Raw genomic sequence first — 21,091 nt, 5'->3', positions numbered from 1 at the left:
ACCACCACTGCCTTGCCAGAATTTGTAATTTTGGAAAAACTTGTGTCCTTTGGAGCAGGTGACAGCCTGAAAGTTGGCAGAATAGAATAATGTATCCAGAGAGTTATACCATGAGAATCCACTCACTGGCGAGTCACAGTGACCTTAAGTCATGTCCTATACTCAGAATGAGCAAGTGCACTGAGAGGGTCTCAAGTTTAGGAAGCTTCTGGGCATAGTGGGAGAGGTGAGTCTTATTCTTGGCTGAGGTATGGGAAGTGGATATTTTTTATTTTGTCTGCTGTGCTTTTTTTTGTTTGAGACAGTCTTACTATATCACCCAGATTGGCCTCAAAACTGTAATCCAGGACGGCCTCGATTTTGCTTCAAGAGTTTGGGGGTTATGGGCATGTGCTGACTTAAGAATCTGTATTTTATAAGTCTATACGTTGGATGTGCAGCTTATGAAATGAGTGTAACCTCAACAAGAAGCCACAGCAAAGAAATAACCAGAAAAGGCTGAGTTAATCTTGAGTCTGAGAGTAAAGATAACAGAGCATAACACACAACCCCATGTAATTTTTCAGGAACCCAAGTAGCTCCTGTTTTGCTCTTTCTCTTTCTGTAACTTTTGGGAGAGAGAAGACTTGGGTTCTGTGCCCTATTTAAAAAAAAAAAAAAAAAAAAAGCTTCTTGCTGGTCATGGTGGCGCACACCTTTAATCCCAGCACTCGGGACGCAGAGGCAGGCGGATTTCTGAGTTCGAGGCCAGCCTGGTCTACAAAGTGAGTTCCAGGACAGCCAGGGCCACACAGAGAAACCCTTAAAAAGAAAAAGAAAAAAAAAAAAAAAAGAGCTTCTCACTAGCATCACAGGCCTAAAATAGGAGAAAGCATAGAGAAGACGGTGTATGTCTGTTCCGAGCACAGGGCTGTCAACTGACTGGCTAGAATGGAACAGGAAAGGTGTATTAAGAAATGAAGTTGGAGCCAGTTGTGGTGGCACATGCCTTGAATCCCTGGTCTACAAAGTGAGTTCCAAGTCAGCCAGGGCTATACAGAGAAACCCTGTCTCAAAAAACCAAAAAAAAACAAAAACAAAAACAAAAAAACGAAAAGAAATGAAGTTGGAAAAGCAGTCTTGGTTGCCTGAGTTAGGATCTGAGCTTGGCTTGTTAAATAGTTATAGGGAGCGATAGAAGTGAGCTAAAAATGATGTGGAAGCCTGTCATAACTTTATTGGGCCAAGGAAATAATTCTTTAGGATGCTGTTCTTGCCCAGATTTAAGGCAGTAAAGACTGTCACTAGTGTGAGACCAGGGAACTCCAAAGAAAGGAGGGGAGTTCACAGGAGTTAGGCTTGCTGCCAGCATGGGTGTGAGTGGGGTGCGGGTTGGGGAGGTTAAAGGATGGTTTCCAGATGAGGGTCCCAGGACACAGTTGAACTGATGGTGAAAGTTAGGTAAGAGGTGGCTGCTTAGTTTTTAAGAAGCAGGTGCTTGTTAGCTACATGCAGTGTACCTTTGTTCTGTGTTGAAGAAGACAGGAGCAGACCCTACTAAAGGAGGACTGGAGCATGCATTGTGACCATACGCCTGCAGTACCTGCCCCAAGCTTTTTTTCACTTTGGAGAACCAGGCAAGAAAGTCTGATCCTGGTATATAGCAAAGACATCCAAACTTCTAGCTCATGTTATCTGTGGAAGAATATAGAGGTGATTTTTAGTTGGTTGTGGTTTTTTGTTTTTTGTTTCTTCTGTTGTGCTTTAAAGATGGGAAATGACTAGCCTGTGGCAGTGTGTGCTGTGGAAGCACTGTCTTCTGGCTTGATTCTTGGAAGGCCTTTTTCTGTCCCTCCCTGGGGCTCATTTGTATATCTGGTTCCTGCTCCCAGAGCCATAAAGTGGGAGCCCCCATTTATTAATTGGGTTGGGACTGGGGAGGGGGTCGGCGGGGGACTCTTTAGTGCAGCAGGCAGGGGTCTTTCCGAATGAGCCCATTAGCCAGCCCCAACGGCAGCTGAATCGGGGCTGCAGCCAAGTCCTCTCCGTTTCAAAAACCCTCCATCGCCTGCAGCAGATCAGAACAAGGCCTGCGGGAGCCCTTAGCTTCTGATTGCAGCTGTGAGGAAGGACAAAACAATTTATAGGAAGCCAAGTAGCTCTTGTCTCACTGTCTTTCTCTTTCTGACTTTGGGGAGAAAGCAGGCTGGAATGCTGTGTCCTCTCTTAGTGAGGTTTCTTGCAGGCATGTACAGGCACAAAGTAGGAGCAAACAGGAGTGTGTGGGATTTGGTATTTTTCTCTGCTGTGGGTATATTTACGTATCCTTCCCATTTTATACATACAGTTGTGTTGGGCTAGCAACCACTAAGTATATGGGCTTTCTTTATAGGGTTCCCTAGGGCAAAGTCAAGTGTGTATGCAGTATGCCAGTCTGAGTGTGGGCAGAGACAGTCTGCCTGCTTTATCAAGATGAGAGAGAGTTAGATCCCTTAACTTTTCCTCTTAGGAGGAAGGGCTTAGCATTTAGAAGAACTCATTTGCTGCTTTATTCAAAGTGTATTAGGAAGACATATACTACAGTGGTACTGCTTTCTACAGTGCCATAGAGAAGGGTGTCGGGCCTAAATATCCCAGGGGAGGGAGGAACATTTGGGTCTTCACCTTACAGAATTATAACTTTCCAGAGCTAAAGAGAGGTATGTAATCCAGCCTCTCTTTTTAGAGCATGATACTGAAGCTTAAAGAAGGACAGTGTCCCATCCAGTCATGCAATAAGACTGTTGGACTATCTAGGACTAGCTCCAGAGGCAGGATATTAATCTACATGAATAAGCATGAAGCCCTCAGCTTTTCGGGTGCCTGTTCCTAATAACCCAAGGCTACTTTAAGAAGGGAGAAAGCAGATTCTGAAGGGGGAGAGACAGAAATTGAGGAGGAAAGGTAGATTTTAAAGCTATTAGTATGAAACCATGTTATGTATCACTCAAGAATAATCTCTTAGTAACCAAGTGTGCTAACATACACCTTTAACCTCGGGTCAGTAGGTGGAGAAAAGCAGATACTGAGGTCAGCCAGCGCTACATAGTGAGACACTGTCTTAAATTAGATTCATTCACAGCCAGTTAGATAGCTTGTAAAAGTGCCTCGTCTAGCAAATTGAGATCTATCCCTAGAACCCACGTAATGGAAGGAGAGAACCAATACCTGCAAGTTGTCCTTTGACTTCCACAAACACTGGCACAGGCATCCCTCCCATACACATATACATAATGTGATTTTGAAAAAAGAATAGCATGCAAATTTTACAAATAATTTCTAATGATATAATAACTAAATTGTTGGGAAGAAAGTGGTAGCCATAGCCAAAGATCTTAATGCCCTTAGACTTAGCCCAAATTTTCAAAGAACCCTTGGCCCCAAACTAAGGGACTGATACTAGGGAAAACTTCCTCAGAGGCAAAGTGAAAAATTGATACCAAATCTCAGCTTAGGCTCTTTGTCATTATAATAAATTTATGTCGGAAGAATCCAAATGGAGAGAGAGCACTTTGAGGCCAGGCTGGAGAGAGTATCACTGAATGGGATATGGAATCATGAGACTCAGGAGAGTTGGTGGGGACCTTCTGCCTTTCTCTTATTTGTAGAGCTAGAGGAAGCTATTTGGTGTTCTTGGACCATGCATAAGGAAAAGTGTTGCACAGTGGTCAGAACCAAAAATAAGCTTATCAGGGCTGGCCTATGGGACAGATACAGTAAGTCATCTCATCCTGGAGCTAGGTCTGCTGTACTTCCTTATGTTTGCTTTCTCTGGACATAAAAAATTGGGAACCTGTTAGTAGCAAAAAAAGAAAATGCTGACGAAAGCAGCAAAATGCTGAGCAACTTGAAGATAGTTAAGGTCTGTGTTAGGGATCTACCAACTGATACTGTCTGTGGATAACAAAGGGGCAGATCCCATTGTGCATCATTTGTGGTCAGTCCATTGCATTATAGTTGAAAGAATATAGGAATATGGGGTTAATCTCCATGCAAAGACTTTGTTCCTGCAAAGGAAATGCACAATAAACCTAGTTACCAAAATTGCAACAAATCTACTCTTGTACACCTTTCTGTTTCATAACTAAGGCCATTTTCTGACTCAGATTAAAGAAGCTTTGATGAACAAGAGAACCTCCAATTGAAGATGGTGGTCCGGTCTAAAGTTATGTTACCCCCTAAAGTTAAGTTAGAATCTTGCATTAGCCTTGTATTAACCGTAACGTGCACTGCCCTCTATAGTATTTCTGTGTTTCACAGCTTGTATTCTATTAAATTTTCTGACATATACCTTAAGTATCAGGGCCATGGTTTTTTACTTATCATCCTGGGAACTAGCCTTTGGAGGTAGGAATCTGGAACAGTCAGCTCTTCTCTGGAAGAATTCTTGAGAGACTTGGAGAAGCAGCGACCATCATACTGTTACTGTAGCTGTCAGCACTGTAATCTCCTATGCCTGACCACCGCCCCCTTTGCTCTGGGTATTGTCTTGTGTCTCATGTAGCTTCTTATTTTTCTTTACAGATAGCAGCAGCAGGGATGGCCTTTGAAGAACTCCAGACACCCATCAGTTACCTTGCATCCAGAGACTCTCAAACAATCTCATTCACAATACTTGAAGCCAGGTAGGGACTTAAAGCCAGTCAGAAGCCCCTGGCCTGAGTGTACATGGAGTAGCACCCCACTTGTGACAAGGCAGCTTCTTCTCTGGAATCCCCCCAAAAATTTCCTGAGTTTTTATTTGTCCCTATTCCGGTATCCTACCTAGTAGTTAACAAGCTCTCTCCAGCTAGAATGAGTGAGCCCTCTCTAACAGTAGCAGTTACTTCATTCCTGTGTTACCAGATAGATACGCCTCTACACGGGAGTACTGACATTATTATTCAGTTACTTTCAACCTCCTTTAGGGTGAATATCTCCCTTGCCCATACCCCTTCATACACAAAACACTTTTCCCTCAAAAGCTGTTTTTTGTTTTTGTTTTTGTTTTCTATTTCTTTAAGTCAAGATAGGACAATACTATCTCTTCTTGCCTCTAATGAACTTCACTGCCTTCTTTCTAGGTTCAGTGGAAAAGTCCACCTATCCAAACACTGCATGAGACACCAGAAGTGGAGGCCTGCACCTCTGCTGTCATTCCCAGAGCCGGCATCTCCACCTTCCCTCCCTGAGAGGTAGGTATGGTGTTTCACTCACTTCACAGATGATGGGTGGCCTCTAGCTCTGTCTGTATCGCTCGTGTTTGTTTCTTTCCTTTCCCTGCCTCTCATATGAACTGGGATTCTAGGTTCTACATCTAGCTTCTCAAGGAATATTTTTGTTCAGTGTTTCCAAAAATGGAAGGCATTTGTGACTCAGCTCTTTTTCTCAGTAGTTTCCAAGTCCTAGTATTTAGGATGCCCTTCTAATGGCCATCAGATGTCCATCCCTTTTCTGTAGTTTAGAACCGTTTCCCTCCTGTTTAGCAGGTAGTGGAGGTAGTAAACAGACTGATGATGGTGAAGAACAGTCCAGTAACACACAGCCTCTCTCTTGAAAGCTGAAATTCTGAAGGCTTAACTGGAAGAATACCTGGATCTTTTGAGTGTTTATCTAGTGTCTGTTCTTTAGGACCAGTATCTTGTCTCTGTCCCTAAAACCCACATATCCCAGCGAATGGAAAAGGAACAGCTCTAGCTAGGGTATAGTCAACTATAACTAGATGAGTAACTAGATGTTACTCTTGTAAATATGATGTCAGCTTTATTCTGGGCCCTATGGAGAGTTGTCAGGGTTAGAGCATCTTCCTGCCTCCTGGATGCTAGCGGTGACCCTTCCTTATCCTTTAGACTTTCTGACTTCTCTCTCGGCAGTGCTTCTCACCTCTGCAACCCAGACAGCCAAAGCAGCAGGTCCAGATAAGTGCCTCTGGATCCATCCCATAAACAACCATCAAACCCAGACACTAGTCAGATGCTGTTTCCTAGAAGCATGTGTGTCAGAGTTGTTGGTAAGAGAGATAAAGCAGATGTTAGAAAGCAGGACATGTCTCAGGATGTAGTCAGGTACTACATGCCTTGAACTGCTATTTAGTTGTCTTATCAGTCAGGCTACCTGACCAGTGGGGCAACTGCAGTTCTGATTTCTACCACACGAGGGCACTGCTGGCCAATTAAAATCCAAGCTCCTTAGGAAACAGATGGATGAGGGCGCTCTTTTCAGGGAATGATCAGAAACAGTCCCAGAGAGCCAGAGAACCTGGCCCAGAAGCCAAAAAAATAACTGATACCACTTGTTATTCCCTTAAAATGGCCTGAGGCCTAAATACTTGGTCCTTTGGGCCTGTGATTGAGTGGGTACCCAGCTGAACTTAAGGTCCAGGAGCTATGTCTTCTTCTTAAACAGCCTGACTCCAGCTGTTTAACCCACTGTCCTCATCCCCCCAAGATGTTGAGTTCCAGTCCAGGAGGATGGGGTTGAATGATTTCACAAGGGAAAAGGTTTTCTACAAGTATTCAAAGGAAAGTGTCTTTGTGAGAAAGTATTGAAAAAATGGAGTCTAAAAAAGTGGGTTACCTCATCTCTCCCCCTGACAGCCAACCCCCACCCCCACCACAAACCTACAGAATTCAAGTTTAATAGATCTTTGTGTCTGTTTGGGCAAACCACACCCAGGACGCCAGAGAGCTCTCAGCCAAAAAAAAAAATGTATCAGAAAACAGCATGGTGGGGACTCTGTGCCATGTCATGACTCGCTGGGCATGCCAAGTGGCTTGGGATCCTGTGGGACTGAGGACCCCACAGTTTATACTCAGTCAGAATGAACAGGCTCAGGGAGATGACAGGGTCTTCTTCCTTTTCCTCCTTCCCCCATGCCTGAAGGCCCCTCCCCAGGAGGACAGCTTGATTAAACAGTCGGTGCTGCTGGAATTACTGCACAGCTGGTGCTCCCCCCAGCACCCCGAGCAGAGCAGCAGTGCAGATTAAAATCTCCAATTAGCGTTAAAGTGAAGTGAGGAGGTGCTGAGGCTGCCAAGGCAGCCAGGCCGAAACCCTGAGTTGGCACCCTCGCTCATGCCTGATTCTGAGTGCTACCCTTAGTCACTCCTTTGTGAGTCCTTTTCTGACAGTGCTCAGTGTCCATTAGACTTGTATCACTTGAGGGGGACCTTGGGTTGGAGGCAGATGTCTTAACTGGTAAAATGCTAGGACTCCATAAATTGGAAGAAAGCAAGATCAATCAGTGATTGTGAAGTGCTCTGGACAGCCTACTAGACAGCGAGGCTATGGCAAGTTGATGCTACTGTTGCTGTGTTTTGCTTACAGAGTCAACAGGACAGGTCCCTTGGAGCTTAAGGTGCTCAGGGGCATGGTGTCCACATGAACATACATCTGTGTATATTTGATCTTATTTGTCCTATCTGCTTCTACCCAAATTATGGCTTCTTTCCTCCTCTCTTCATTTTTCTCTTAGCCTTCTTGTAGGCATGGGTAGGCATAGCTGAGCCCCGGAGTGTCCCTATGCCTTGCCACCTGGGTCCTAGCTAGTTGCTCTTTATCTTCCTAGTTTGGAGAAAAGACGAATCAGACCTTTCCCCCGTGAACATCTTACCCACTCAGAGATCCCTCTGCCCTTTCCTTTTGTTCCTTGCCTGTCAAATTCAGAAGCAGGACAGAACAGCTAGCCACACTCTCTAACTGCCCCTTTAAGAGAAATGGAGGTGGTGCCTAGCTGACTTAACCTACTCACACCTCAAAAAATTAGACACCAGGGCATGGTGCCACCCTCCCAGACTGGCACATGCTACCCTGGCAGAGGTTCAAGCACACCCCCATGTCATATTCCTACCCTACGTCTTCCTCTACTCTCTCTCTCCCCACATCTTTTTTTTTTCCTCAGCTCAAAGCACAGCTGAGCCTTAAAAGGGGGGTGGGGTGGAAAGACCAAGCTGGGGCAGGGGGGTGTAGAGCGCCAATAGCACGTTTTCACCTGCCATTTAATTGGATGTATTTTTAATTAATGGGACCTCAGGGACCAACATGAGACAATCTGATCTCTGAATAGGGACAGGGGAGGGATTGGATAAGGGAGGAGGATTGGGCCACTGGGTGCGGTTACCAGGAACCCGGGCCCATCAATCACTGGCCACTTTGCGTTCTGGCATGGAGAATAGCGAGGTGGAAGAAAAGGGGAGGCACTGGGGAAAGGTGCCAGGATTTCCCCCCAACTGGCAGGACCTCCAAAAGAGATGGAATTGTGCTGATTGACTCAGGTTTGCAGCCTAAATTTGCAGCCAGAATTGTAGGTAAGGCTGTGCTCTTACTCCTGCAGTTTTGACTAGATGGGTTGATCTCAGAGAGTATAACACTATGGAAGGGAGGTGGGGTAAAACTTTGAGGTCCCTGAAGAAAAAGGGTAAGAACTAGGGACCATGGACCTGGGGCTGTGGTAGATGAAATCTGAAAGGGGTAGAGTTTGAGGCCATTTCTACACATTTCTATAGGAAATAAGTACCATAGCAGTTACATGGAAAATGACACCCAAATGAGATCTGGTGAATTTGGGTCTGAATCTTAGAACATTAATGTTATAAAGAAGGGAACTTGGAGCTCATCTTATCTGACTCATTCCTTATACAGATGTGGAAGCCAGACCCAGAGAGGAAGAACAAATTGAATCCTGCTCTGAAGTTGCTTTATGTTCTGAATTTGGAGAATTCCTGGGAGCATGGGGCAAGAAAAAATAGGTAGGTAAGGAGAGAAGAAAGTCAGATGAAAAATGTAAGCAGATGAAAAATGTAAGCAGCGTGTTCTGTCCTCCACTGCCTGACGTCTCACGTCGCTGGCTCCTGATTGTTGGAGCAGTTAGGAAAGTCAGCAGATAGAGTTTATAAGAGACACAGTGGGGACCCATACCCTTTCTGTGGCCTGTTCCAGAGGTCACTATCCTTCAGCCCTCTCTGTAGAATTCTGCCATGTTTTAAGGTCTAAGGGAAAGAAATGCTTCAGCTACCTCAGCTATTAACCAAAAGGCAAATCTACCAAGTGAAACTAAACTTTTTCTAGTGGAGATCTTACCGCAAGTTCCCATGCTATAATAAAAGTGATGCCGGGCGTGGTGGCGCACGCCTTTAGTCCCAGCACTCGGGAGGCAGAGGCAGGCGGATTTCTGAGTTGGAGGCCAGCCTGGTCTACAAAGTGAGTGCCAGGACAAGCCAGGGCTACACAGAGAAACCCTGTCTCGAAAAAACCAAAAAAAAAAAAAAAAAAAAGTGATTAGAAACAGTTATGCTAAAATGGCAGGGGTAGTCTACACCTCTTGTCCCATTACTACAATAAAGACAGTGGTAAAATGCAAGGCCCTACAAAGAAGCTAGGAGTGTTCCTGGATCCATGTAGTATCCTGGCTCTGGAGTCTTAGGTCCCTTCCGGCTCTTAACAGTGATGGTTTTCCTGGAGAGAAGGACACATTTCCAGCTATCTATATCCCTGTTCCCTAACTTCCTTTATTGTTTATATGCTAGGGCGAGAAGGATGAATGAAGGTAATGGAAGGATTTCCTACCAGTTTGCCAAAGGTGGTATTTCTCAACATTTTCCTGTCTTAAAATCTTCAACATTCTTTGATCTGTGCTTTATGAGGCTAAACTGGGGTGGAGGCAAGATAGGTTGGAGGGTTAAAAGACAATACCAGAGCCGGGTGTGGTGGTGCTCACCTTTAATCCTAGCACTCGGGAGGCAGAGGCAGGCGGATTTCTGAGTTCGAGGCTAGCCTGGTCTACAGAGTGAGTTCCAGGACAGTCAGGGCTACACAGAGAAACCCTGTCTCGAAAAACCAAAAAAAAAAAAAAAAAAAAAACCAACAAAAAACAAACAAACAAAAAAAAGGCAATACCAGTAGAATTCACCACACTTTCCGACTCTCATCCTTACCTTCCTTCCACTCCTAGTCTTCTATTTTAGTAACCTCAGGCCCTTGAGAAACACAGGATCTGCCTCCAGCTTCCAACCTTATCCTGATCTGCCTTAGACTGTCAGGGGCTGTCATGGTCTGTTACTCACAGACAGGGTGAGAGGCCCTCATATTCCCCTAGGACAGTCTGGAAAAAAAAATCCTTCTAGGCCCCATCCTGCATCCAAGTGCCTCAGGGCTGTTGGTATCAAGAAACTGTGCCAAAATCTGTCCTGTCAGGGAGATGAGGAAGAAGAGAAGATAGTGTTGATGCTTTAGAACTGAGACCTGTAGTTCCACCCATGGGATTGGCTGCTCAATGGAGTGCAGGACAGTCATAGTGAATATTGTTTGAGGATAGTGGCTACTGTTGACAGAGCTGCTCTTTCAAGTCTGACATACAGAGCAGTGAAGATAGCACAAAGCAAAGGAAGAAAGATATCTACTTTGTGTAGATAAGCAAGCCTCCTTCTCTCTTTATAGGCCTTGGTAATTGGTTCACCTCTCCTCCAGGTATTGGAGGCACAGGAAAGCAGTCACCTTGCATTCTGAATGTCCTTTGAGGGACTAGAGCTGCTTTCCCTTCTTCTAATTCTGCCAGGCCTGCCATCCACTTCCAAGGTTATCCCAGGGTGTCAGATCTATAGCCTTAAGTCCAAGACTAGAACCTGCTAAGAAGTCCAGAAGAAACTCAGGCCCTTTGTGGGAAAATACTTAGATATGAAATAAATATAGTAGAAAAAAGATAGCAGCACCAAGAATTCATTACATTCTGGGATTAGTCACCATTGGCCTTGTATTCCTTCAGTTTTCCTTTCTTTTTGTTTTGTTTTGTTGAGACAGGGTTTCTCTGTATATCCCTGGCTGTCCTAGACTCACTTTGTAGACCAGGCTGCCCTGGAACTCAGAAATCCGCCTGCCTCTGCCTCCCTAGTGCTGGGTTCAAAGGCGTGCGCCACCACGCCCGGCTCCCTTCAGTTTTCCTATGGGTGAGAATAGATCTGGAAGTCTGAACCTTTCACCCCCATCTTAGAAAGCTGTTGTACAGACTCTCCCTATATCTTCCAGGCCTTAGACAGAGAGGAAAGGAGAGAGACACTGACAGAGGTGGCAGTGCCATTGTGCTCACTGGCCAGAGATGAAAGCAGGAGATGTCTATTTCTGAAACAGCATTCTTACCCCATCTTCTTCCTTTTACATGCTGATGGCTCTATGCCCAAGTGTGCTAGCTTGTCTGGCAGGTGATCCTGTTCCACTGTGCGGGCAGCCAGCTCTCTGCACAGAGCACACACTAGGGTCTCACGCTCCTTTGCTCACTCGTCTCGGACTGTGTTGTAGATTCCTAGGGATGAAATAGAGTGGTCCTAGGGTAGGAAGTTGTGGGCACTGGGGCCTATGCATACATATTTGCCTGTCTGTACGAGGGGGAGGAAGAAGGCTGCTGGCAGCTTAGCAGAGCTTAAGGTTCTGGTGACTCACAGCAATGGGGGTGGTTCATGAAAACAACAGAGGGGAAGGGGGATCAAGTCTGTTAGAGTTTTCTTTTGCCCCAGTCCTGCCCACTCTGAGCTCTGTAGATGAAAAATCTCTCATTAGATTAGGAGATGTCCCAGCTATGAAAAGAAAGGGAGAAGTGGGAAAGAAGTGACAGGAGAAGCTGAGCTTTCCCAGTGAGGCTTCTCATGAGGAAAACCTGAGACATTGGCCTACATAGAAGATATTATTACATCCATTGTGGCAGGACAGTCAGGAGGCCTGGGCACTTTGCAAAAGAGAGGCTTTCCTGGTAAGCGTGTCTTACTATCATTCCTCAGTTGCCTGCCTGGAACTCTGTGTACCCAGCTCACACCAGAGCTTTAAGGGGAGGGGAGGGTGTTGTTTGTTTGTTCTTGAGACAGAATCTCATTATTTAGCCCAAGCTGACTTCCAAGTTTCAAACATCCTGCCTCATCTCCCAAAGTGCTAAAAGTGTAAGCATGTACTACTGTCTTAGTCAGGGTTTCTATTCCTGCACAAACATCTTGACCAAGAAGCAAGCTGGGGAGGAAAGGGTTTATTCGGCTTACACTTCCACACTGCTGCTCATCACCAAGGAAGTCAGGACTGGAACTCAAGCAGGTCAGGAACTTGGAGGCAGGAGCTGATGCAGAGGGCATGGAGGGATGTTACTTATTGGCTTGCTTCCCCTACCTTGCTCAGCCTGCTTTCTTACAGAACCAAGACTACCAGCCCCAAGATGGTCCCACCCACAAGGGGCCTTTCCCCCTTGATTGAGAAAATGCCTTACAGTTGGATCTCATGGAGGCATTTCCTCAACTGAAGCTCCTTCCTCTGTGATAATTCAAGCCTGTGTCAGGTTGACACACAAAACCAGCCAGTACAACGATTATGTCTAGTGTCAGAAATTTCTTTTTTGAATATTATTTTGTGTGAGTGAGTGTGTGTGTGTTGCCTACATGTATCTGTGCTTACTGTACTGTGGAGATCAGAAAAGAGCCTTAGATCCCCTGAAACAGATGGTTGTGAGCTGCCTTGTGGGTGCTGGAAACTAAACCTGGAGCAGCAGGTGCTCTTAACCACCGAGCCATCTTTCTGTCTCTATCAGAATTTAATAACAAAAACAAGACAAATACTACTACAAGACTAGAACCAGGAAGGATTGTGCTCAGTGTTCTCCTTACTAGAATCAGGCACCTTGACCAGAGAGAAGCAGCTAGGGGCACTTAGATTGCTGAACAGGGTATTGGTACAGGCTGGGAAATGGCTGCAGTCACAGATATTCGTAAGTGCTGATGTTGTTCTCTCTCACTGGTCAGATGGGCAGCATGCATCTCCCCCATTTTTTTCTCAGTCGGTGACGGGGACTGGCAAGGAAAGAGAACGGTAGTGACTTTGGGTATCAGTATATTCCAGGCACATGATATTAAACACCCTAACTTTAACCCACAGAAGAGAAGGTTGGGCAAGTGTTTGGCAATGGATCACGAGTTCTCGTTCGTCTGTTTCTCTCCCTTTTATTGCTGGAAGGTCTGTTTTCTAGCCAGAGTGAGGGTCCTCTTTCCAGCTACACCTGGAAATCCAAAGATGGCTTTGTTGGAGAAAGACAGTTAATGTTCTTCATTAAGAAAGATGGAATCAGTTTTACTTTTCCTCCTTTGTGGCAGTATAAGGAGCTTTGAGACCCTGTACTAAAGCTTAGTTCTGAACTAAACCCACATCATGTAGCCCTGGGTATAAAACTTATATTAAGAGAGGAGCCTAGGCCCGGCGTTGGCACACACCTTTAATCCCAGCACTTGGGAGGCAGAGGCAGGCGGATTTCTGAGTTTGAGGCCAGCCTGGTCTACAGAGTGAGTTCCAGGACAGCCAGGGCTGCACAGAGAAACCCTGTCTCGAAACACAAAAAGAGAGATGGTGGGGGGGGGCATGGAGGGAGAGGAGAGGAGAGGAGAGCCGAGCCTAGATCTACACTGAGCTTATAGGCAGGTATGGGGACTTCAGCTCCGGAAGAAATGCCATGTTCTCTGCTTTCTTTCACTTCCCACCAGCCAGCTCAATTCATGACCACCTGATTATCTCCAACATTACCAGACATGGTATGTAGTTATCTCTCCCTACACATTTCTCTCTCATTCTCTTCCTGCCCCCTCTCTCCTCTCTTTCTTCCCAACTGACAAATACCTGAATTTGAATTGTTTCTACCATTAAAACATCACAGTCTAAATTGTCTTCCTAGCCACTGCAACCTAACCTGAACCCATGAATGCCTTTAGATTAGAAAGCACTCATCAGCTTCATCCTTCCCTGTACTATACCCAAGCGTGGACTACTATCTCTGTGGCATCAAAGACCCTGCTCTGGAGCAGAGGGTAGCCCTTGAGGTACAACTAGGGCTTTGGCCCTAAATGTGTGTATGCCTGTGTATTGGGCACACTGTTTTATTAGTGTTATTTCAGCATTGTGATGCAGAGAGAGTAAGTGTAACAGCTGCTCCTTGCTTGCAGTGTTTATTGTTACCTAGAGACAACCTCCTGGCTTTTTCCCAGATTTCCCCCCACCAGCCCAGCCCCCCCTGCCAACAATCCTGTTCTCTCCACACTGATGGGAAATTTATAGCTTGCCCATATCATGCCATTAACTCTCTCCTATCCATAGGGCACATGGGTCATGGGAAACCAAAGTGAAGAGTGGGCAAGCTTTAGACCCAGAATGGAATAGTGCATGCAGAACAGAAGGGAGGAATGAGACATGTTCAGTGTCCAGTCTTAGGCCCAAGTTGTTCTACAATGCAAGTACTAAGTAGGCCTGACCCTTTAGTTTCTGAGATCAGATGAGATGAGTCACATTCGGGGTGGTATGGCCATAGACCCAGTTGGTCCTCTGCACTTTTGTATAGGAGAAGAGAAGAAAGAGCTTTTCATCTGACTTTGAGATCTCAGAAGAGCTCCTCTGGACCTAGCTTTGGGATCTTGACATCCTCGTGCCAAAATTATCCTCTTACCTGGCCATCTCTATAGTCCCTCATTGGGTTGTCTAATCTTGAGCAAATCCAGCAAGATAGTATTGGAATGGAAGGGAACACATTGTGGCGGAATCCACAGCCTCCCACCCCAGTCTGAACAAGGTAACTATAGAACTTGTCACATGGAAACAGAAGATACTAGTTTGAGAGGTAGTGGCAAGACCACACAGCAGGGTTGATGTCAGACATGAAGCCTGCTGCTCAGCCTGTTGGGAAAACTTTCACCTGCTAAGGTCCTAGGGATTCCAGGCATTCTCCCAGCTGGCTACCTTGATTTGGTTGCAGTTCTCCTTTCTGCTTGTCTTCCATGGTCTATTTTCCCTTGCATTCCTCTTGGTTTGATAACTTGGGGTAGATCCAAGTGCCTGAGGAGGGAGAAGCATCCTAGTCATAATCTCAGCAGAACTAGAGAGAGAACCCCACTCGCCATCTCCTTAGGACTTTTCATGAAAGAGAACCATGGACCTATTCACATCTACATGGAAATGGAAGAGAAGAAAAAGGATTGGGATTTAGCAGAAAGGATTGAGTTAAACCTATTAAAAAACTCATGGAATGAAATGTTTCTCTACAGATACTGTCCTGCCTGTGATGAGTTTAAGTCTGTGCCTACCCACAGAATATTGGGTAAACATGGTTCCTTTTCCAGAACTCCTTCACCTAGCCCCAGCACAGTTCCCACACAGTATAGTACTCCTTGAGACTGAAATATAGTTTTTTATGGTGGTTAGATCACAAGTTTCAGACTCATTCCTGGGTTCTGATGCCAGCTCTACTACTTACCAAATACCTTTTGGAAGTTACTTCAAGCTCCTAGTCTGAAATGCAAATAAGGTGACAGGTCCTCTGAAAAGCCTTTACACCTACATTCTTGAGGGCATTGCTTACTTTTTGGTCCAAGTGCCTTTCTTTTAACTCTAGTGCTTAAAATCTACATTAAAATCTCTTAATTTCACTATTTTACAACATGAAAAAATGCAAATAAACTAATATTCTTCAAGATTGTAAAATTTCACCAGAGTGTGCAAAACCTGGACTTCAAGAGGTTTAAGTCAGCAGTGTATAGTATATAGTGTGTGGTGTGCGGTGTACAGTATACAGTGTGTGGTGTCTGAGTATACAGTGGGCTACTGTTAGTTTGTATTTTTTATTTGCATGGACATTTCACTTGCATGTCTGTTATATACTATGCCTGTACCTAGTGCTCACAGAAGTCAGGTGTCATCAGATTTCCTGGAACTGGAATTATAAATGGTTATAAGGTACCATGAGGGTGATAGGAGTTAGCCCAGGTCCTCTGCAAGAATGGCAAGTACTTCTAACCACTGAGCCATCTCTCCAGCCCCTGACAACGTTGCTTCAAAGATTCTATGATTCCTGAAGATTTTGTGTGTGTGTGTGTGTGTGTTTGCGCGTGCCCACGCATGTACACGTGCATACAAACGTGGGAGATTGTCCAGACATTTCTTCATGATGTGAAAGAAGGGTGACAGTCCCCTGAAAGAAGTAGCCAAAATCCCTCTTTTCAGACTCCCTAAGAAATCAGTTTCCCAACTTTTGCCTTTCTAGTAAGAAAAAAAGCCATTCTTCCAGCGTATAAGTCACTGTTCTGCTTGCAAGTATAACTTCATCTAGGATAGATTGGAAAGCAATAGCCATTAGGATGTTAGGTATAGTAACTGGCACCTATCTGCCATTTTACTTTGTCAAATATATTTACCTACATTACTCTACTGTGCACCAAGCATTGTACTGTGTGTATTTTGTGCATATGTTTAAAGTCTACAAAGGATTGTATTACCTAGACATACTGAAATATAGGGCTCATTTTGTATTGTTTTTTTTTTAAAGAATTGTTTTATGTATATGAGTGGGATTTTTGTTTGTTTGCTTCTTTTTTGTTTTTTGTTTTTGTTTTTTTTTTTGTTTTTTCGAGACAGGGTTTCTCTGTATAGCCCTGGCTGTCCTGGAACTCACTTTGTAGACCAGGCTGGCCTCAAACTCAGAAATCCGACTGCCTCTGCCTCCCGAGTGCTGGGATTAAAGGCGTGTGCCACCACGCCCGACTACATGAGTGGGTTTTTGTTTGTTTTGCTTTGTTTTGTTTTGTTTTGTTTTTTTGCATGTCTGGTACCTACAGAGGCCAGAAGAAGGTGTTGGATCCCCTGAACCTCAGGTTACAGGTGGTTGTGAATAGCCATGTAGATGCTGGAAACAAACCTGGGCCCTCTGCAAGAGGAAGTTTTTTCAGAATTCATGATGTGAAATTTTAAAATAAGTAACAAAAAAGTTCCTTTTTTGTTGTTTTTTGCCTTTTGTTTGGGTAGTTTTTGGGGGTGTGGAAGGATGTTGTTTGGTTGGTTTTGGTGTTTTGACACAGGATTTCTTTGTGTAGCCCTGACTGTTCTGGAACTCACTCTGTAGACCAGACAGGCTTTCTGCCTCCTGAGTGGGATTAAAGTTGCGTACTACCATGCGTGGGTTTAAGAAATGACTTTATAGTTAAGAGTACTTACCACCAAAATAATTTTATGTATATGAATGTTTTAACTGCATGTGTGTGTGTGTGTGTGTGTGTGTGTATGTATGTATATGCACCAAGTATGTACCAGGTCTGCCTAGAGGCCAGAAGAGGTCATTGGTTCCTCTAGAACTGTTGTTACATATGGTTGTAAGCTGCCATGTGGGTGGGTGATGGGAACTGAACCTAGGTCTTTTTCGGGAGTAGCAAGTGTTCTTAACTGCTAGATCCAGCCCATGTGATCTTTTCATAATCTTTTTCTTTTCCTTAGCTGTAGTTCAAAGCAGGACCTTGCATAGCACATATAAACATTCTAGCTACATGCCTGACACTCTGCAGGTTTTCATTTTGTCATTGTTTCTGGTTTTTGAGACAGTGTCTCATGTAGCTGAAGGTGACCTGGAGATTTTTTTGGGGGGTGAGGATGCCTGGGTACATGTGAAGGTTAGAGTACAACTTGAAGGACTAGGTTCTCTTCTTTCACCACGAGGGTTTCAGGGAGTCCTTGGGCTGAGAAGCACCGTTGCCAGCTGAATCATCTTGTAGTACTTCCCTCCCCTTTTTGGGGGGTTTCAAACATCCCAGGCTGGCTTCAAACTCACTATACTCCAGGAAAACTTGAACTTGTGATTCTCCTGAATGTTGGTGTAACTGGTGTAATCAATTACATTTCCTTTTATCTGTGTGGGGTGTGTGTGTGTGTGTGTACATACATGCACATGTACATGTCACAATGCATATAGAGTTTTGTTTTGTTTCAAGACAGGGTTTTTCTGTGTAGCCTTCCTGGAGCTCACTTTGTAGACCAGGCTGGCCTCGAACTCAGAAATCCACCTGCCTCTGCCTCCCAAGTGCTGGAATTAAAGGCGTGCACCACCATGCCCGGCGTGAGATTTTTTTGTAAATAAATACTCATCATATGGGTTCTGGAAATTGAACTCAATTTGTCAGGCCAGGCTTTGGAGGCAAGTGACCCATCTCAGCACCGCCCTATGCGTGTGTGTTTATTTATCTTTATTTTTAAGGATATCTATCTATCTATCTATTTATTTATTTTTGGCATATGTATGATCGGAGAAGGGAAGGGGAGAAGCCTTGAGTTGGCCTAAAGCCAGAAGAGAGCATTAGATCATCAAGAACTAGAATTACAGGTAGGAGCTACCCAGTGTAGATGCTAGCAACTGAACTTAGATTATCTAGAAGAGCAGCAAACAAACCACTAAACCATCATCTCTCCATCCATGGTTATTTATTTATTTTTAATGTATTTCTTCTATTATTTTATGTGTATAGGTACTTTGCCTGAGTATATGTCTGCGCATCACTTGAGTGCTTGGTTGGTGGAGACCAGAAGAGGGCATGAAGCCAGAAGAGAGCATGGAGCCCCTGGAACTGGAATTATAGATGGTTGAGATTTGCCAAGTGGGTGTTGGGAATCCAACCCAAGTCCTCTGGAAAATAACCAGTTCTCTGAACTCCTAAGCAATCTCTCCAGGCCCCTGTTTATTTTATAATTATGTGTATGCATCTGTGTCTGCTTGTTGGTATGTGCAGATGAATGCACTTGCCTCAGAGGTCAGAGAAGGGCACTGGATCGCCTGGAGCTGGTGTTATAAGTGGTTGTCAGCCCCCTAGAGTGGGTGCTAGGAAGCAGACTGAGATCTTCAGCAAGAACAAGTGTTCTTAGCCACCGGGCCGAGTCCTCAGCCTCTCCTACACATTTGTAATAGAGTGACTGGACCAACAGGATGGAAGTATCCACTCCCCGTGGGCATTGCTTTATTGATGGGTGCTAATGAGAATTATATCATCTTCCTCTTTGTAGTGAGAAAATTCCTTACTCTCCTTATGTCTGTGTATGTCTTTGAGACAGGGTCCCTCTGAGTCCCATCTGTCCTGGAGTTTTCCGGCTGACCACAATCTTGCAGAGCTCCTCCTGCCTCTGCTTCCCAGGTGCTAAAAGTAAAGGCATGCACCACCATACCTGCCCTTAACAGAAACACAAGAGCAAGCTACTATGGAAACATTCTTTATCATAGTAGGTAGCTAGCTTGCTTCTTTCCTTTCTTTGTTTTGGTTTCATTCATTTATTCAAGACAAGGTTTCAGGCTGGAGAGCTGGCTCATCGGGTAAGAGCACTGACCTCTCTTTTGAAGGTCCTGAGTTCAAATCCCAGCAACCACATCTGACGCCCTCTTCTGGTGTGTCAGAAGACAGCTACAGTGTACTTATGTATAATAAATCTTTGGGCCAGAGCAAGCAGGGACTTAGCGAGTGGGGCCTACCAGAATGATCAGGGTTGACCAGAGCAAGCAGAGGTCCTAAAAATTCAACCCCCAGCAACCAAAAGGAGGCTCACAATCATCTGTAAAGCTACAGTGTACTCACATACATAAAATAAATAAATCTTTAAAAAAAAAAAAAAAAGAAAAAGGAAATCCTTAAAGAAAAAAAAAAAAATCCTAGCAAACACAGAAGTGGATGCTCACAGTCAGCTATTAGATGGATCACAAGGCTCCCAATGGAGAAGCTAGAGAAAGTACCCAACGAGTTAAAGGGATCTGCAACCCTATAGGGAGAACAACATGATGAACTAACCAGTACCCCGGAGCTCTTGTCTCTAGCTGCATAAGTATCGAAAGATGGCCTAGTCGGCCATCACTGGAAAGAGAGGCCCATTGGACTTGCAAACTTTATATGCCCCAATACAGGGGAATGCCAGGGCCAAAAGAATGGGAATGGGTGGGTAGGGAAGTGGGGGGGGGGTATGGGGGGCTTTTGGGATAGCATTGGAAATGTAATTGAGGAAAATACATAATAAAAAAAATTTGTGAAAAAAGAAAAAAAGAAGAAAAAAAACCAACCAAACAAACAAACAAAACGACAAGGTTTCTCTGTGTAGTCTTTGCTGTCCTGGTGTTTTCTCTGTAGACTAGAATGCCTTGAACTCAGAGACTTGTCTGCCTCAGTCTCCCAGGTTCCTTTGAGACAGGCTTTTCTGTGGACCTGGCTATCTCAAACCCATTACATAGTTGAAGGAGACATTAAACTTCTGATCCTCCTGCCTCTACCTCCCAGGTACTCAAGTTACAGGTTTGCTTCACCATATCTTGCTTTTATAGATGTTTTAATTGAAATAATTATAGATTGACTTTCAGTTTAAAAAATTATACCAAGATCTGGGGGTAGTGGTTTATGCATGTAATCTGAGTACTCAGGAGGCTGAGACAAAAGAATTGCCTAAATCTGAGATAAGTTTGGCCTACAGAGTGAGTTCCAAATGAGCCAGGGGTAAAGTAAAACCCTGCCATCACAAACAAGAAAGCAAAACAAAGCAGGCTGCTGTGTGGTGGTACACCTTTTTGTCACCACAGCATTCAGGAGGAGTTTGTGAGTTTGAGGCCAGCCTGATGTACATAGTTCTAGCTAGTCATAGCTACATAGTGAGACCCTGTCTCAAAGAAACAAAGGCTGGGGAGTGGTTCATTGAGTTGGTGTGTCTGCCGCATGAGCATGAGGGCATGAGTTCACATGCTTCACAGATGTGTGACCCCAGCACTAGGGGTGGCGGGAAACAGGTGGGTCTCCAGAAGGGCTAAGTAGCTACCAACCGAGTGTTGATTCTTTGGTTCAGCGAGAGATCCTGTGTCAAAAAATCAGGTGAAGAGTGATGCCCATCAACCTCTAGGATCTGTGTGCATAATCACACACGTACCCACATGGATTTATATACACAAATACAGACACAAAAGAAAAGGGGCCCCCTGAATGGTATTACTTTCCAAAACTGTAATAAAATGTATCTATAATGATATTAATGTAGTCTATTAATCTTACAAAGGTTCCTGTCATTTTCTGTCTGTGTGAGTGGGTGTGTGTGTGTTGGGAGTGGGGTATGCAGCATGGATACAGAGGTCAGAGGACAACCTATGGCAGTTGATTTTCTCCTATCATGTGTGTCCAGGTGATGGAACTCGAGGTTGTCAGACTTGGTGGCAGAGACTTGACTCGCTGAGCTATCTCACTAGCCCCAAAGTATCTATAGTTTTTCTGACTGTGGACATGTGGGTAAATGTATGCACACAGTTTTATTTCCTGTT

At 44.6% G+C, this 21,091-nt stretch overlaps 1 protein-coding gene across 2 annotated transcripts in view; it reads left to right on the top strand.

Annotated features, from left to right (window-relative positions):
- The window catches only part of Cdk12 (cyclin dependent kinase 12), a 76,261-nt gene extending 56,832 nt beyond the window's left edge, over nucleotides 1–19,429 (top strand). For both annotated transcript variants that reach the window (XR_015044961.1, XR_015044960.1), the window contains 4 exons: nucleotides 4,543–4,643; nucleotides 5,082–5,192; nucleotides 8,638–8,744; nucleotides 18,285–19,429. The gene's annotated coding sequence lies outside the window, so the exon portion shown is untranslated. The remainder of the gene's footprint in view (nucleotides 1–4,542; nucleotides 4,644–5,081; nucleotides 5,193–8,637; nucleotides 8,745–18,284) is intronic.
- The last annotated feature ends 1,662 nt before the right edge of the window (nucleotides 19,430–21,091 follow it).

Source organism: Mus caroli, unplaced genomic scaffold (genome assembly GCF_978045245.1).
Source record: "Mus caroli unplaced genomic scaffold, Mus_caroli_1 scaffold_13, whole genome shotgun sequence".
Lineage (NCBI taxonomy): Eukaryota > Metazoa > Chordata > Mammalia > Rodentia > Muridae > Mus > Mus caroli.
Note: the sequence above shows the minus strand (reverse complement) of the source record. Positions and strands in the feature narration are given on the sequence as shown.